Source organism: Dreissena polymorpha, chromosome 5 (genome assembly GCF_020536995.1).
Source record: "Dreissena polymorpha isolate Duluth1 chromosome 5, UMN_Dpol_1.0, whole genome shotgun sequence".
NCBI lineage: Eukaryota > Metazoa > Mollusca > Bivalvia > Myida > Dreissenidae > Dreissena > Dreissena polymorpha.
This window is the reverse complement of record NC_068359.1, coordinates 15,460,437-15,476,091: the sequence shown is the minus strand read 5'-3', so window position 1 is coordinate 15,476,091 and position 15,655 is coordinate 15,460,437. Positions and strand designations below refer to the sequence as shown.

The window sequence follows — 15,655 nt, the reverse complement described above, 5'->3', positions numbered from 1 at the left end:
ATTACCATAACTGCCCTGAAGAAAGGAAATATAGTGTTTCAAGCGCAAGCAAATATGGTTTGGGGTTTATTAAGATAAATGCATTATAATAATACGGGTCGAATATCAAAGAAATGGTACTGCTGCTGTTTTGCATAGGTCACACATCCAGCACAGACATGCAAGAAAAGTGGATATTTTAGTCGTGTGTTCTTATTTTTCTTTAATGCACATTGTCATACATTATAATAAATTTTAAATTATTTTCAAATTAAATATTTACTATTATATGATAATGCTAATACGTTGATTTAAACAATTAAATATTATCTTATATGTTAACAAGCAGATTTTAACAGGGACTATTCAAACAAGTTTGTAGAGGTCCCTGTTTTGAACTCCGAATATTTAATCAGAGTGTACCGGAATTATACATGTCAAAAATAAAGTAACGTTCAGCGTTTAATACAGCAATAAATTATTGGATTTATTTATATTATAATGAAACGAGTGACAGTTAATCATCAATGCCAAGCGACGTTATTATACATGGCGTGTTCTGAGACGTTTGGTACTTATTCGGAAAGCGTCATAATGAGAAAAACTCATTTGAAATGACGTTGTTAAACTTGCGCTTAATTTTGTTTAGTTTGTCTAATGTTTTCAGTGATTTTACTGTTTAGGGTATTTTAGTAATATAAAAATGGGCACACACTGGCCATGGAAAGAATTGTCTATCAAACCAATAGTATTGCAAATTGTCGACGAAAAACTTAACAATCCCTGGGTCTGGATTGTTTAATCAATACACATGCCCGATTAAATGTTCTCCGCAAGTCATAGATTTTTGAACATATATTCAGTAATGGTTTGGTTGGTGCCGTCATTTTTTGCAATGCGTATTTTGATTGAGCTAAAATGATCTTTGTTACTTGTAATTATAATATATAATATATAAAAACAAGAAACCGTCGGAGACGGGTGATGCCCCCCCAAAGTTGTTTTTTGTCACAATATTGCACTATATATTCAGATAAAAGGAAACGTCTTGAGGGGCATAACTTTGGACAAAATAATACGATAAATGGTTTAGCAACTTAAAAATGTCAAAGGGCCATAACTCTCTAAATAAATCATCTAACCAAAACCCACAAATAATATGCGCATCTCCTAAAGGTAGTTAAGCTTCCCATAAAGCTTCATTGAATTCCAGTCAGTAGATGGGGAAAAATAGCCCGGACAAGAATTGCACTATATGTACAGTTAATAGAAAATTTCAAAGGGCCATAACTCTGTATAAAAATTACCCGACCATAACCGGCTGATAATATGCACATCTTCTCTTGGTAGTGAAGCTTCCCATAAAGTTTCATTGAATTCCCGTAATAAGTTGCTAAGAAATGGTTAGGACAAGAATTGCACTATATGAACAATGGAAATTTCAAAGGGCCATAACTCTGTGAAAAATCATCCGACAAGAACCGTCTGATAATTTGCTCATCTCGTCTTGGTAGGGAATCTTCCCATAAAGTTTCATTGAATTCCAGTCATTAGTTGCTGAGAAACAGCCCGGACAAGAATTATACTATATGTACAATGGAAAATTTCAAAAGGGCCATAACTCTATGAAAAATCATCCGACGATAACCGGCTGATAATATGCACATCTCCTCTTGGTAGTGAAGCTTCCCATAAATTTTCATTGAATTCCGGTCATTAGTTGCTGAGAAATAGCCCGGACAAGAATTGCACTATATGTACAGTTAATGGAAAATTTCAAAGGGCCATAACTCTGTGAAAAATCATCCGACCAGAACCCGCTGATAATATGCATATCTCCTCTTGGTAGTGAAGCTTCCCATAAAGTTTCATTGAATTCCGATCATTAGTTGCTGAGAAATAGCCCGAACAAGAATTGTACTACATATGTACAGTTAATGGAAAATTTCAAAGGGCCATAACTCTGCGAAAAATCATCCGACCAGAACCCGCTGATAATATGCACATCTCGTCTTGGTAGTGAAGCTTCCCATAATGTTTCATTGAATTCCGGTCATTAGTTTCTGAGAAATAGCCCGGACAAAAATTGTGCACGGACGGACATACGGACGGACAGACAAAGCGGCGACTATATAATCCCCCCAAAATTTATTTTGGGGGAGCATAAAAAAAATCCTGTGCCGGTAATCTAAACCCGGTCGATTGTAGACAGGCCAATGGGCGGTCAAAAACTGATATCACACACATATCACAATAGAGGTTAGCAAAAGCCTTCTTTGCTACGTAGGCCATACCAAATTCATGTTGATATATTTATTTGTTTTACAATTGATTAAATGCACCTCTTACACATTCGATCGCTGATAAACAACAACAACAATATCCACACCACTTATAATTGTGATCATATATATATATATGTTGCATTATTTTTTAAACATAATTTATAAAAGTCTTACTATAAGAAAGAATACGACTTATTTTGTTGTTTTGTTGTGCGTTTTTTTCAGTATTTAGTCTTCCGATCACGTTCTCTGATGAACAATGCCGCTGCTTTATCAGCAGTATAAACCGAATATCAAAATTTCATTAGAAAAAAATACATTATTAACAATTAGGTAAGTGCAAACCTTTACGTGCATATGATCAGTCCATTTATATCGTTGAAAAAATAAACATTTTTCAAACACGATCTCTGTTCTCGTTTACAATCGATACACTCGACAATCCTCGCATGACGTCACACAAGGGAGATAATTAAAAACCGGCAATAACTGAAAGGGTCTATAGCGTCTTCGGACTGATGAGAATAACGGCGTCAGAAAATTTATTTTTTTATCAATGAAACAAAAGATAATCACGCCGTCAGCATTCTTATTTTACCGGCTATTGACAATTTTTGTAATTATTGTTGAACTGATATTATAAGATTGTTGTTGCCAAAATGTATCAAACGCCTTTTATATGTTCATATGTATGCAGTCCGGCGAAGTCTTGTGGTAAGGATTCGCGGTTTGCACCCAGACGGCCTCGGGTTCGATTCCAGGAGCCGGGAAATAATGTTTTGATTGGGCTTATTAAGAAACAACTAAAAAGCACTTACATGTATATTTGTCATTGAGGAATTCAAAACAATCATATACATAGGAGGTTGTTTTTTACTTTTATCTTATTTTTTTTTAATCAAATATATTGTCGTGATTTGGTTATATCATGCAACGTCTTGAAATAGCACCCTAATACCATATCATATTATTGGCTGTTTTATGCTTTTTAAATAACGACTTTAAAATGAACACTTTGGAAAAAAATATGATTCCGGTGCCGGGAATCGAACCCGGGCCGCCTGGGTGAAAACCAGGAATCCTAACCACTAGACCACACCGGATTATTGTTGATCCAGGCCGCGGTCGCGATATTGTAACCAGTGGTCTTGAGCCGCATGGAGCCGAGGTCATACCAAAGTGACTAAGTTTCGAGTAATAGAGCTGGAGGGTTGGTCAATCGAACTTAACACACAAGAACACATGTCTGTGAACGTATAATAGTATTGTGGCCGATTTCTGTCTCATCGTTGACGGTTCCGGACGGTTGGCGTCGCCAACGCTGAAGATCGAAAAATAGAATTGCCAGATATACAAAATTAAAGAAATCATACAATTCATTCGATAAGATTATGTTTAGGATAAAAAATAAACCCAGTCGGCGTTGGTTCCATTCCCCGCAGCTGCACACACATATGTGTTATTACCTCAACGATTTATCGCGATAAATGTTGTTAATAATTATAAAAACATATAATGATTATCAATTGCAGTCAACGTTTCTTCATAAATATTACCAATGCACTTCATTAGTATTCGGGTTTAGATTTTAAATCTGGATTGTTTGGCATCCGGAAACCATATTACTATTTCGGGTCACCGTGTCCTTGACCTTTGACCTAGTGACCTGAAAATCAATAGGGGTCAACTGCGAGTCATGATCAATGTACCTATGAAGTTTCATGATCCTAGGCATAAGCGTTCTTGAGTTATCATCCGGAAACCATTTTACTATATCGGGTCACCATGACCTTGACCTTTGACCTAGTGACTTCAAAATCAATAGGGGTCATCTGCGAGTCATGATTAATGTACCTATAAAGTTTCATGATCGTAGCCATAAGCGTTCTAGAGTTATTATCCAGAAATCATTTTACTATTTCGGATCACTGTGACTTTGACCTTTGATATAATGACCTGAAAATCAATAGGGGTCAACTGCGAGTCATGATCAATCTACCTATCAAGTTTCATGATCCTATACATAAGCGTTCTTGAGTTATCATCCGGAAACCATTTTACTATTTCGGGTCACCGTGGTCTTGACCTTTGGCCTAGTGACCTGAAAATCAATAGGGGTCATCTGCCAGTCATTATCAATCTACCTATCAAGTTTCATGATCCTAAGTATAAGCGTTCTGGAGTAATCATCCGGAAACCATTTTACTATTTCGGGTCACCGTGACCTTGACCTTTGACCTAGTGACCTGAAAATCAATAAGGGTCGTCTGCCAGTCATTATCAATCCACCTATGAAAATTCACGATTCTAGGCATAAGCGTTCTTGAGTTATCATCCGGAAACCATTTTACTAATTCGGGTCACCGTGACCTTGACCTTTGACCTAGTGACCTGAAAATCAATAGGGGTCATCTGTGAATCTTGATCAACCTTCCTATTAAGTTTCATGATCCTAGGCATAAGCGTTCTTGAGTTATCATTCGGAAACCATTTTACTATTTCGGGTCACTGTGACCTTGACCTTTGACCTAGTGACCTCAAAATCAATAGGGGTCATCTGCGAGTCATGATCAATGTTCCTATGAAGTTTCATGATCCTAGGTCCAAGCGTTCTTGAGTAATCATCCGGAAACCACCTGGTGGATGGACCGATAGACCGACCGACCGACATGTGCAAAGCATTATACCCCCTCTTCTTCGAAGGGGGGGGGGCATAATATTTGATGCTATGCATACATCTACATATAATAGATGAGTTTAAAGTATAACCAACATTTGAAACAAACTATTACAAAAAATAATGACCATGGATATCGCTTACTTGATGAATAAGCTTACAATGGACAGTACGCTTACGTATAAAGCTGCAAAATGATACGATTACATAAAGATAAAACAATATCGAGAATTTCAGTCACGAGGTAAGTTAATTATTGTTGAAAGTTGATTAAATAATGTCTCGTTGTGTTGTTTTATTTTATCAATTCATGCTGTGATTGATCTGAAAATGATTTTCATTTTATAAATTGAAAATAATTTCAAAACAACAACAACGATTTCCGGTGACAGATTTCGAACCGAGGCCGTATCGGCAAAAACCACTCGACGATATAATACCGATATCACAGTATACTACTAATATATACTATGCTATAGGAGATTGCACCAACCTTCTTCTCTACTTACTATACACTATACTATAAACTATTTTACCAAATTAATAATATATTTTCAGCGTCTTCCGAATTGATAGGATTCGCGGCAGCGTAAAGCTATGATATTCTTTCCTGTCATGCAAAACTAAATCAAACTACAACATTCTTATTTAAGCATACAGAAACAATTATTTCCGGTGCCGGGAAATCGAGCCCGGGCCGACTGGGTGAAAACCAGGAATCCTAACCACTAGACCACACTGGATTGTTATTATAAATCGTCAAAAAGAAGTACATGTAGATGCTATTGTACATATCACCGGTCTGATTATCGTTCATACGCACCCGTCGTCAGATGCACTTGCGTTCGCAACAGTGTTGATTCACAATATGTTTAAAAGGTCTTCCGGCTGACCGGATTCCGGCATCGAAAGATTGTTTTCCTCAAATACCACTGCATTCACATCTGATATATCAACAATGTACTCTCAATCTCTCTCCCCTAATAATCTTAAATAAAATACAATGTGTTTCTTGAAGCGTCTAGGCAGTCTACTGTCTGTATCAAACATGACACACATCAAAATGATATACCGGGTTATAATTTAAAAAATACATATTAACAAACATAATGTTACCTACATGAAAAACATTTCATTCATACACATATACAATATCCGCCTATTTTGTTTATTATCTTTATTGTCTAAAAGTTATCCGATATGTCTTTACAGTTCGACTTCCAAAGCAGAATGACGGAAAACCGCCATTCACGCTCGATTTTCTCGTGCACACTTCCATCGTTCATTAAAAAAATTGCATTCGTAAACTCAAGCGATGAAAAGTAAGATCTCTAACAAGTGAGACAAAGTGTAACCTATACAAATGTATGTGTATACCGACAATATCCTTCTTCTGTTATGTTGAAAATGTGAACATTTTTTCCGGTGCCGGGAATCAAACCCGTACTTCCTGTGTAAACACCAGCAATCCTTACCACTAGAGCACACAGGAGAACGAATACATTGCGCAAAAAGAAGTATATAAATACTGGTAAGCGATGTGCTTATCGTTGATACGAGCAAATGTGAAGCACCTTTAAAGAGACGCACTTAGTCCATACAGATATTGATTCAACATACGCACTTATTCCGTACCGATATTGATTCTACATACAATGTACGCACTTAGTCCATACCGATATTGATTTAACATACGCACTTAGTCCATACCGATATCGATTCAACTGACGCACTTAGTCCATACCGATATTGATTCAACAGACGCACTTAGTTCATACCGATATTGATTCAACAGATGCACTTAGTCCATACTGATATTGATTCAACACACGCACTTAGTTCATAACAATATTGATTCAACAGAAATACTTAGTCCATACCGATATTGACTCAACAAACGCACTTTTGTCCATACCGATATTTATTCAACAGACGCACTTAGTCCATACCGATATTGATTCAACAGAAGCACTTCGTTCATACCGATATTGATTCAACAGACGCACTTAGTCCATACCGATATTGATTCAACAGAAGCACTTAATTCATAACAATATTGATTCGACAAAAGCACTTAATCCATACCGATATTGATTCAACAGACGCATTTAGTCCATTACAATATTGATTCAACAGAAACGCTTAGTCCATACCGATATTGAGTCTATGTTTCGTGCCTCTGGGCTGGTAGGCTGTTAACATAACAGTAAAAAATCAGCACATTTAATAATGTTTGTTAGAAAAAAAAACAATAGTTTACAGTGTAAATATTATGTTTCATGGAAGGTTCCAAATGATAATAATAAAAGAAATTGATAAGTATAAGAAATATATCTGCTAAGCATTTTCTTCAGCTTGCATTAACATGAAAAACTTTAAGAAGAATTGCCTACTTCACGGTAAGACTCTTTTACATGTGGATTCCGGAATTCCGATGTTATATAACATTGATGGACGGTTGTTATGTTGAAGATCTGCAGGGATCCAATACTACTGTACAAAATTAATATTATGTTTATAGCGTCTCCGGATTCGCGTCAGCGGAAGGCTATGATATTCTCTTTCCAGTTAAGCGAAACTAAATCACATTATGATATTTCCAAAATTGAAAAAGGGACTTCCGGTGCCGGGAATCGAACCCGGGCCGCCTGGGTGAAAACCAGGAATCCTAACCACTAGACCACACCGGATCAGGATGACTGTGTGAAAAAAGAAGTTGTTGGCTGTGGTCAGATGAGTGATATTGTTGTGAATACCGCTGGTCAAACACCGGTCATTAGATGCACTTAGTCCATACCAATTTTGATTCTATGTTTTGGAGTCCTTGGGTCGGTGCGCTGGTAAATTTCACTTACGAAAATCAAACCATTTAATAAAAGTATTAAAATGAATTGACAGATATGAATTGTTTAAATTAAGGATTTATTTCAATGTTTATAATGATTCATGTATGTGACCTTCTAAAAATAACGATTAATTTAACTGTATCATTTCTATTATATTCAATCCATATTATAATCGTATTCGATAAAATAAATTACTATTCCGTGGGCATTAAAGGCGAAACAAGAGGGCCTGAAAGGCCCAAAGTCGCTCACCTGAAATACACAGGAACTGACCTTTTCAGTGCAGCCCAAGATATCATTAGAACAAATGTTCTGACCAAATTTCATGAAGAGTGAACTATGAATGTAACTTTTGGAGTGTTAACAAGTTTTTACTATAGCCATATAGAGAAAAAAGGCCCCGCCCCCTGGCGGCTTGGTTGTTCAACCAACAGGTACCATCGTCGAAGAAATCATTGGCACAACTCTTCTGAGCAAATTTCATGAAGATCGTACAATAAATGTGGCCTCTTAAGTGTTAAAAGGCAAATGCTGACGCCGCAAGACCACGACGGACGAGCACAAAAGGCCATCATAAAAGCTCACCATGAGCACATTGTGCTCACGTAAGCTAAAAGCAACTTAACAATTCACTAAATATCGTTTTGGTACGAATACATAAAGGCACGTAGCATGAGTGTACGTATGTTACATGACATTTATAGAAGGTCGAAAGATTAAAATCAGCAGGGGTCCTCTGCAATACATAATCTAATTTGTTATACATAAATGTTATTTAGTACACGTTTTTGAAACAAGCTATTACAAATACTTGTGCACGTGGCTATCGTGAACTCAATACATATTAAGCGAACAGTAAACTGCACCTATGCATATACATATGTAAAATGATACGATTACATAAAGATGAAAAAATAACAAGAATTTCAGTCATACTGAAAATAGAAATTCAATTCATTTGTAATATGCAAATTAACTTTTGATTGTTTACTCAATATGTTATTTTGTTGTTGACTTTTTAATCAATTCATATTTTGATTGATCTGAAACGATCTTCTTTATCTAGATTAAAATATTTTCGAAAAAAAAGACTACTTCCGTCGACGGGTTTCGAACACAGGTCGTATTGGTAAAATAACTCGACGATCACAACCCGATTTAATTGAGATAGCTAGGATTTTGCACCAGCCTTCTTTTCTGCTAACTTTATACTATACAATATACTACTACATTGTATACCAAATAAATGTTAGGTGTATAGCGTCTTCGAACTGATAGAATTCGAGGCAATATAAAGTTACACCGTTTTCTTTCGAGTGACCCCACATCATTCTTAATAAGTCATTCTAAAAAATATATTTCCGGGGCCGGGAATCGTACCCGGGCCGCATGGGTGAAAACCGTGATCCTAACCACTAGACCACACCGGAGAACGCTAATGTGGCTCAAAAAGAAGTATAAAATGCCGGTAAGCGGCGTGATTATCGGTATGGATGTCTGTGGAGCTCATTGGTCGATCTTGGACTTATCTGTTGCCACAGGCAGCGAGAGGGTGGATTTGGAAGCGCTAATCTCGATTGATTCCGCGGTTTGGGGCTCAAGGTGGGGTCGTGTGTGCGTGCGGGCCCGCTTTGGCTTGATCGGCGGGGGTTTGCTTGAGTAGGGGCGGCGGGATCAGCACACTGGCCACTGAGAAAATCAGCAGGGATCCTCTGCAGTACACATATTTTATATGTTATTATATAAATGTTATTTGTTACGCGTTTTTGAAACAAACTATAACAAATACGTGCGAACGAGGCTATCGTTAACTTAATACATTGGAAGCGAACAGTTAACTGCACCTGTACATATTCAGTTGTAAGATGATACGATTGCATAAAGATGAAAAAAACAACACAAGAATTTCAGTCATAATGAAAGTAGAAATTTTATTCATTTGAAATAGGCAACTTAACTTTTGATTGTTTACTCAATCATGGTTTTTTTGTGTTATTGCCTCTTTAATAACTCACATTTTTATTGATCTGAAAATGATCTTATTTATCTAAATTTAAATATTTAAAAAAAAAAGACTATTTCAGTCGACGGGTTTCGACTGAAATAACTCGAGGATCAAAACCCGATTTCACTGAGATAGCTAGGAGTTTGCACCAGCCTTCTTCTCTAACTTTATACTATACAATAACCAATAACGAATGTTATGTTTATAGCATCTTCGAACTGATAGAATTCGAGGCACCGTTTTCTTTCGAGTGACCCCACATCATTCTTATTACGTCATTCTAAAAATATACTTCCGGTGCCGGGAATCGAACCCGGGCCGCCTGGGTGAAAACCAGGAATCCTAACCACTAGACCACACCGGATTGCTATTTAATAACAAAACGAAGTTTATATTAATGGTCCGGTTATCGTTGATACGCGACCGTCTCCAGATGCATGTGCGTACGCAATAGTGTTGATACGCATTATGCTTATTATGTCTTTGGACTCGTACGATTCTCGGCACTGAAAACGTATGTTTTTTCTCTGGTCAGTTTAACAAACGACTATGTGTGTGTGTACCGACAGAGTTCTAATTTTGATTATGAAAAAGGTAAAACATCATTCCGGTGCCGGGAATCGAACCCGGGCCGCCTGGGTGAAAACCAGGAATCCTAACCACTAGACCACACCGGAGTATGTAAAAGGGATCTTTTCACGGTTTTGTAAATTGACAAAATTGAAAAAAGTTGTTTCAGGTTCGAAAATTTTCGTTTTAGTTATGATATTTGTGAGAAAACAGTATTACTGAACATTTACCATAGTCCAATATAGCCATTATATGTATCTTTTGACGATTTGAAAACCTAAAAATTATGAAGCGTTGCAACGCGAAACGATTGAATAATTTGGAGAGTTCTGTTGTTGTCGTTTAAATTTACGAAACTACGAAGATTGCTTATATAAGGTATAAAATACTTACACTGCGTATATCCGGCGGAATAGCCGAGAGGGCTAATGCGTTTTTACTTCAGACTAACTACAGGACTCCGGGGGTCACTGGTTCGAGCCATGGTGGTACCGGCTCCTTTTTTTTCCTTTTTTAAATTTTATTCTAATTTTTTTACTGGAGCTTTTAAGATCCAATGTTTACATTTATAAATATAAAGCATTTCGTGAAAAACTTCAAAATAAGCCAAAATCTGTGAAAAGGCCACTTTAACGTCGATCAAACGGAAGTATAAAGTTTCATATACGTAGATGATAATAAAAGAGTAAGAAACACATCTGCTTATCATTTGCTTCAGCTTGGACCGCAATTAATAACGTTTTCCTATCTAGGTACGATTGAACAAGTATGGCGACGCGACACGATTTAATTTAATCGTTATTGCTTTAATGGCTTACCGGCTGAACTAGTCCAACATATCACTCAGTAACAATATAATGCATTATACATATGACGCTTCGGGCGGGAAATGGGGGCAATATTCTAAACATTGAAATAAATTTATCCTCCAAAATTGAAGAAAAAACCTTTCCGGTGCCGGGAATCGAACCCGGGCCGCCTGGGTGAAAACCAGGAATCCTAACCACTAGACCACACCGGAGTGCTCTTATCCATCGTAAATGTGAGGATATATCACCGGTCAGCGATATCACTGAGTCTATATCAATATTGATCTTATGTTAAGCATCATTTGGGCTGATGGGCTGGTTTCTTTAACGTTTAAACGAATTAACACATTTAAAAACATTTGTACATAAGAGTGTTAACAAGGTTTTACTATAGACATATAAGGAAAAATGCCCAGCTCCCTGGCGGCCACATTTTTCAACCAACCGGAACCATGTTCGAACTTCTCTAAGATATCATTGACACAAATCTTCTGATCAAAGTTAATGAAGATCGGACAATAAATGTGGCATCTAACAAGGCAAAAGTTGATGCCACACGACGCATGACGGACAAAAGGCGGTCACTTAAGCTCACCATGAGCACATTGTGCTCAGCCGAGCTCAAAAAGGGTTTATAATGTATATATAATTTTTATTGGAATGTCCCCAAAATGAAGATGATAATAATCTTGTAAATAAGTTAATTATTGTATAAATATATTACTTTTTCAAATGTTCACAATGATGCATACATCTTAATGTGTTCGCTTCTAAAAATTAAAATAATTTAAATAGTTCTATCAATATTCAATCAATATAATTATAGTATCAATGTAATAAATTACCTTTTTGTGTGCAATAAAGGCGATGCAACAATTATTCAATTTATAAATAATTGTTTGGGAACGAATATAAACGAATATGTAAAGTTCAAAGCATGAGGGTACGAAATTTAAATAGCATTTATGGAAGATCAGGATTTTGAAGCGCTGCAGGAATCTACAGAACGGCCTTAAGATCTTCGGTCTAACGCTCTGCTGTTTCTTCTGATGATTGTGGTTGAAGGATTGCCGTTACGGTCGACGTCTTCCTTATTTGTATTAGTAATCAAATAAAACTTAGCAGATTTAAAGTATATTTACAACAATTTTAAATTTATAGACAACTGATCTCTTCAAAGTACCAAACGATAACCTTCATCTCCCATGTTTATTACATTGCATATTAAAATATATGAACGTCCATTTCAACGATTATTGTATCCTTTAATCTAACTACTTTTGTTTAAAAAAAAAATGAACCAGTTTTTGAAAACTCAGTGTGCCTTCTTAGTCATATTAAATGTATCATTCCAGGGCAAATATCACCAAAAGTGCTGATTTGTGAAAAGCTGTGTGTGTACAAGTCCTTGTTTAATACTAGCATGTTGATTTTTTAGCTTTATAAGTCATATATTTGTACGACAAAATTAATTGACACTATACTATACTATCAAATGCAGCTTGTGACTCATTGAGATTCACGATTAAGATGCACCAAAACTGAATTGAAAAAAAATTGTCAGCCGCCGAACTGTTCCGTTCGTGCCGGAACCCGGGATTGAACCGGGGGCCTTTAGATGACTGTTGCGTTAACAACTTCAGTCTAACGCTCTCCCAACTGAGCTATTCCGGCTGACATTCATACTACGAATGTTATTTGATAAAATAGTGTATAGCGGTCGATAGTATAGGTCTATTAATAACCCAATACATCGACTGTTTTCGTACTTATACTTCTGCCAATCAACCACTTTGGACCAAACTTTGAGTCTCTTTACGGAGACTCCGGATATGGACGAAATGTTACGATTGCCAATCAACTTGCTTGTCGTCAAATATCGTAACGGTTAAGCAACAGACAAATATACATGTCCTCGATATAGTTTTAATTATGATTCAGTTAACTGCTAAATCTTCATGTGAAGCATATTCAAGCGCATATTTCACAATAGGTCACGTTTGTTATTCATAATTTTAGGGTCATATCAAATGAAAGCTGTCAGTTTTAAACTGTCCCATTCACTGTTGACCTAGCATTCAAAATCTTTATCGCGGGTTAAGCAAAATTCAATTGCTTTATCGGAAGCTTTATTGAAGAAAAGAATCTAAGCAGATCAATATATTATCTGGTATGCATACACAAGTATTCTTCAGATTTATATTTACATTTGATCGTTCAACATATCACTTTGCTAAACAAAGCGTCATATATCTAATCGAAGTTTAACTTTAAACGAATGGCTATCATGATAAATCATACATGTATCTTAAAATGTGCCATTCCTCATTTCAGCTTAAAATAATTCTCACTTAATGAAAGGGACATAATCATATAAAAACGGACGGTCATTAGAAAGGGACATAACAACATGCACGAACTGCCATTAGAGTTATCTTACCATCTATATTTCGCCATCTGGGACTTGTTGTAAATGTCACTCGCAGACTCGGTGCGTTGTTGCGGGACAGTTGTTGGTCTTAGAAACTGAAATGATCAACATAAATATCTCAGTTCGATAATAACTACGCTTTCATTATAACGTAAGTGATCACATTAGCACACCTTCAGCATCTCATGCTAAACTGAGCTAAAAAGGATGCGTCGCAATAACGCGTGTTTACAATCCATAAAATGCTGAACGTACATGCTTCGGATGTTCTTACGTAGCATCAATCGCAAAATTGCAAAGAAAGTACAAAACTGACTAAAAATATTTATTGTGTCATGTTAGTCGAGGTAAGTGATTTCAATCCATTCTGAAATATTGATTTCCAACATACAAATGATTTATTTGACTGACCGCGAATAAAAATGGCTCATTAATACAAACATTTTTATTCAAGTGTGCGGTAAACACTTCAAGTGCGCGGTAGACACGTTTAGTGCGCGGTAGACACTTCAAGTGCGCGGTAGACACTTCAAGTGCGCGGTAGACACTTCAAGTGCGCGGAAGACTCACCAAGAGCGCGGTAGACACGTATAGTGCGCGGTAGACACTTCAAGTGCGCGGTAGACAATTCAAGTGAAATTACTTACCAATGACATCAGCGACAGCAAATTCGTCTTCAAACAAGTGACTCTGGCGGACTCGCGTGTTGCGGAACGTCCTAAGGAAAGGTGCCGTACTCGGTAACACACTGAAATGGTCAGGCATACAGGACCTGATGTATCCAACACAACATTGTACATACAACACTATTATTGCAATAGGCATTTCCCCACTTTGGCAAATTACGGTTTAAACTCTTTTTTGCCCAAGCTTTCCAGATATTGCCAGGAATAGGTGTAGATTCAAACTGATCCAAAGCGTATAAAAGTTAAAAACGAAAACGATTTAATAAAACTTTTACATTTTCATCAATGAACAGTAAGGTAACAAGAGTACATGCGATCTTTAAATTTGCCAAACTTTAAAAAGGTAACCTTTTTCGGTGCAATATCAGTACGAATCCAGTCGAAAATTGCTTACAATCAGATCATCACGTGCATCATTTTTCTGATAAAAATGCGTTTCCATTTTGGCCAAAATATAGTTTAAAGGTAGTTATACAATATTCTTACAAAAAAAAATGCACATAACAATCTACACTATTGGGATTGTCCGATAGTGCACATAGTCTTCCGTACATGTATGAACCAGTTTCATGCGAAAATAGGTCTTATGCCATATGCGTCCAACGGAGCTCCACACCAGCCCACGCATCTGCGCAGAAGCTTTACTGTCCGTTGATGAATGCACGACACCGCGACTGCACAGGCTGGTCGCATGTGACAGAAGTAAAGACCCATTTTCACATAATCCTAGTCATACATGAAACTATCTGAAACGGTGCCAAACCATAGTCTAGAGTATTTCAACTGGCATTGACCGCTTCTTTTAACCTTGATTCTCATTTGTAGTTACGATTGTTTTATATATTTTGTCATTATTATACAATTGGCAATGCAAACAAAACGTGTTTACCTATTTACATAACATTCCTATTGAATAATCCTATATATATGCCGAGTGTTCTGTGAACATCCAACAAAACGACATAATTATAGTTAAATTCTTCATCACTATCATGCATATTTACTGTTGCAATTTCAATTTATAAACAAAGAAAACATATTTTTAAAATCTGACGAAATTACCACTTTTCTATTTGCATATAATATCCATCCATTCAAATGAGCACGAACATTACCAACTTCTCCTTCCCGTACATATCCAAGAATGCACTTTCCCGCCACATGATGAGATCGCTGTCGCATAATTGGTGTATTTCATGTATATTCCTTGTTCGGTGTAACTGAAACATAATATCTGTCTTCATGAAGAAATGCATAAATGGGCATCATATGTCATCGTCAAATTAGACGAGAAAAATGCACCAAGTTATGGCCCATGGCTGGGTTCACTAATTTGTTATGTCTATTGTAAACACATGCAGCACTGT

General features: G+C 36.6%; 6 non-coding genes across 6 annotated transcripts; all 6 read right to left on the bottom strand.

The window, feature by feature from the left end:
- Positions 1–3,295: 3,295 nt before the first annotated feature.
- Trnae-uuc (transfer RNA glutamic acid (anticodon UUC)) lies at positions 3,296–3,367 on the bottom strand. The gene has a single exon. It is a non-coding gene; the product is annotated as a tRNA-Glu (tRNA).
- A 4,192-nt stretch (positions 3,368–7,559) lies between these two features.
- On the bottom strand, positions 7,560–7,631 carry Trnae-uuc (transfer RNA glutamic acid (anticodon UUC)). Its single transcript has one exon. It is a non-coding gene; the product is annotated as a tRNA-Glu (tRNA).
- Positions 7,632–10,084: 2,453 nt separating this feature from the next.
- Trnae-uuc (transfer RNA glutamic acid (anticodon UUC)) lies at positions 10,085–10,156 on the bottom strand. The gene has a single exon. It is a non-coding gene; the product is annotated as a tRNA-Glu (tRNA).
- A 241-nt stretch (positions 10,157–10,397) lies between these two features.
- On the bottom strand, positions 10,398–10,469 carry Trnae-uuc (transfer RNA glutamic acid (anticodon UUC)). The gene has a single exon. It is a non-coding gene; the product is annotated as a tRNA-Glu (tRNA).
- Positions 10,470–11,311: 842 nt separating this feature from the next.
- Trnae-uuc (transfer RNA glutamic acid (anticodon UUC)) lies at positions 11,312–11,383 on the bottom strand. The gene has a single exon. It is a non-coding gene; the product is annotated as a tRNA-Glu (tRNA).
- Positions 11,384–12,755: 1,372 nt separating this feature from the next.
- On the bottom strand, positions 12,756–12,845 carry Trnaf-gaa (transfer RNA phenylalanine (anticodon GAA)). Its single transcript is given in 2 exon segments — positions 12,756–12,791; positions 12,809–12,845. It is a non-coding gene; the product is annotated as a tRNA-Phe (tRNA).
- Positions 12,846–15,655: the final 2,810 nt, after the last annotated feature.